Source organism: Aphis gossypii, chromosome 3, assembly GCF_020184175.1.
Source record: "Aphis gossypii isolate Hap1 chromosome 3, ASM2018417v2, whole genome shotgun sequence".
Lineage (NCBI taxonomy): Eukaryota > Metazoa > Arthropoda > Insecta > Hemiptera > Aphididae > Aphis > Aphis gossypii.
The window spans coordinates 40,079,223-40,082,560 of record NC_065532.1 but is presented as its reverse complement, the minus strand read 5'-3'; the positions used below and the strand labels follow the sequence as shown (position 1 = coordinate 40,082,560).

Sequence of the window (3,338 nt, the reverse complement as noted above, 5' to 3'; positions counted from 1 at the left end):
ACAATAAAAAGCGGGTAGGTGGGTACCGATCTGCTGTACATTAGGTGCCGTGTGGATCACTATTATATACTTTAGAAGTGTTAAATTTGAATCCAACGATAGTTATCATTGTATACGAAAGACGATTCTGAACGAAGATGATTTGTCAGTCTATAGCATATAATTTCCAGTGGTTGGTGAAAATGGTGGTTTTTGTTAATGGCCTGAATACACCAAAAATTAAGTTCTTTTATAATTGTTGTAAGCTAAACTTATGAAAAATCTTGTAAGTTGTATTAAGTTTTCAACTCTTAGCTACTTATGCAAAATTTTTTATGACTTATACCTACAAAATAATTTGCAAATATTCATGATTTTGATGAATTTTTGTCAAAATTTGAACTTTAAATGCTAATAAAAAAAAATTGTGCCTATGTTTTCTTATATTTTTTTAATCACTATAAGAATAACATATGAGGAATTTTGTATACAATTTTCAAGTACTTTGATAGGGCCAAAAAAATTTTATCGACACTTTGAAAAAATTTTTCAGAAAAATTGAAAATTTCAGTGGTCTATAAATAACTCAAAAAAAGTCAAAAATTTTTGAAAGTTTTTCTGTTTATAGATAACACTAACATAAACATTTGGTGAAAATTTCAAGTATTTACAGTGATTAGTTTTTGAATTACAACCATATAAATAAATCGATTCGGTCGCAAACTGGATTTGCGTAAAAATTCCTGTTTTTCCGTCACTTTTTTTTTGTATTTCTCGATTTTTTTGAAAACTGTTGGAAAATGTTTACTTTTTACCTCTATAATGCACCAAGGTTATTCACTTCGACATCGGAAAGCACCCCCTAAGTTGGAAATTAAAGCATTATTTTGACTAATTATGCTTTACACAGGCACTAAAGAAAAAAAAAAAGAAAATCACACATCATTGGAAAATCAATACATTCTTCACTCCGTTCAGAATCTAAAAATTGTGCCTTTTTAGGGAAACCAGAATTTTTTTATCGACACTTCAAAAAAAATTACTTAGAAAAATAGAAAATTGTAGTTGTCTATAAATAACTTAAAACAATCCTAAATATTTTAAAAATTTAACAGTATATAGATTACACTAATATAAAAATTTGGTGAAAATTTCAAGTGTTTAAAGTTATTTGTTTAAGAATTTCAACCATATAAAAAATCGATTTTTTTTTTTAAACTATTGGAAAATATTTATTTTTTACCTCTATAATGTACTAAGGATATTCACTTTGCCATCGGAAACCAACCCCCAAGTTTAATATTGAACAATTATTTCGACAAATTATGCTGTACACAGACACAAAAAAGAGACACACACCATAGTAAATTCAATATACATTCATAACTATTAACTTCGTTCGGAATCTAGAAATACATCAAAATACAAGAAACCTATACATTCTGCGAATTTTTTTTTACATATTAATTCCACCGACTATCGACCCCGACAAACGATTATTTAAATAAAAAAATTATTAGATAAACTTAATATATAAAACTGTTATCGCCTATCAAACTACTATTTTAAAAATAAATCAACATAATATTACAATAAATTAGTCTAACACTCTAACAATTTTAATAGTAAAAATATTTTGCAAAATACCCAATCACTAGGTACCTATTTTGGCAATTTGAATTATATTATTGTACTATTTTAACAAACTTTACATTGTGTTCAATACCTTTTTACCATAATATATGTATAATTGTATTACATTTTTCGTTGTAGACGATAATTTTTTAATTGTTTTTATTTAAAAATATATATTACGGTAAACTGTGTATGCCTATACTGTTAATTAAAAAAAAAATACTTTATAATATAGAAATATAATATTATAGAAATTATAATTATAAAGCACACAATATGAACAAATTACAAAAGCAACTTTTTGTAGTTTTACCACAGAATCTATTATGTGATTATACTTACAGATTTTATATATAAGGCTTCTTCAGGCCACATATCTCTAAGAATTGGGTTTTTTAAAGAGTAAAGCAGTCTTTTAAAATCTTGAAATGATATATATTAATTTTTTTCCAAAAAAACATAAATATTATACACTACATCACCAGCGTAATGTCTTGAAATATTATTAATAATAATTAAAATAGGTACATTTTTTTATATTTATAAAATTATGTATTACTTTCAAAATTTTAAATTGAGTCATGTTTCAAATCTTTATCCTATGTATTCACCTGCCTAATTGAATAATCTTTATGGTTAGAAAGTTTTGAATCCATGGCTTCTAATAACATCTAAATAAGTAAATGTAAATTAATTACCTATTCAAGTAAATATTTATTTTTATTAATCAACATACTTCGTCGTTTACTTTTCCTACATTCAGACAAGCTTCATCCATAATTGCAATCATGCCTTTATGTGGCTTTTCCACAAGATCACAAATTAAAAATTAATGATTCTTTATCAAAAATACCTATGAATACGTGTTGGAAATTTTCGTTTCAGTAATTAATATAAAATTGTTCAAAGCTATTTTGTTCAAATACTTCAAATCCATAAATATCTTATACTCCAATTACAGTTCCTCCTTTGTACTTATCATTTTCAATATATGGTATTAATGCTTCATTGACCCTACTAACTATCTAAATTCTAAGCGAACAACCGATTATAAATTGCCTACAATAATAATAAAATTAAAATAATATTTTTAGAATAAAAAACTAATATTTGTAGTAATACTTTTGCTAATGCATCTCTTCCTTTATTCAGTCTGCGATAAAGTGTGAGCTTTTTGCAATACTTCTCCATTGGCTGCAATTATACGCTTACTTAGAGCAGTTAAAAGATCTTTAACGTCAACCTCTACCACCTTAGATACTTGTTCAACTGGATTATTATGAAAATTAATCACGGTAATATACTATCATCATCATTGCATGGTTGAAAAAATGTTACATTTCCCTAAAATAATGAAGCAATAATTTGTCAAATTATTGTTATTGACAATTTTAAAATATATTTACTAACTGTAAAGTAGCAGCAACAATTTTTCAAATCAATCGATGAAAATCCAAGTGTCTAATAAGCACTTACGGCGTAGCTTGAAAATCAGATTTATCAGCTGGTGTAATTGTAGATTTGCCTTGTCGTGTATAAAAGTAATGTTGGGGATCTGGATTCAACCCTAAATTGCTTGCTTCTTTATGTGTTGTATTTTCTAATGCCTAAATAATATAAGTTATATTATTACAAAAAAATGCTTAGATTGTTTTAATTTTATTACCTACCTGGTAAAAGCTATGGAAATTATGTTCACCTAGTTATTGTTGTACAACACCAGA

General features: G+C 26.0%; 1 long non-coding RNA gene across 1 annotated transcript; it reads right to left on the bottom strand.

Annotated features, from left to right (window-relative positions):
* Positions 1–2,192: 2,192 nt before the first annotated feature.
* Positions 2,193–2,945, bottom strand: LOC114132384 (uncharacterized). Its single transcript, XR_007604715.1, has 3 exons — positions 2,737–2,945; positions 2,351–2,673; positions 2,193–2,285 (listed from the first exon to the last, which is right to left on the bottom strand). It is a non-coding gene; the product is annotated as an uncharacterized LOC114132384 (long non-coding RNA).
* Between the last annotated feature and the right edge of the window lie 393 nt (positions 2,946–3,338).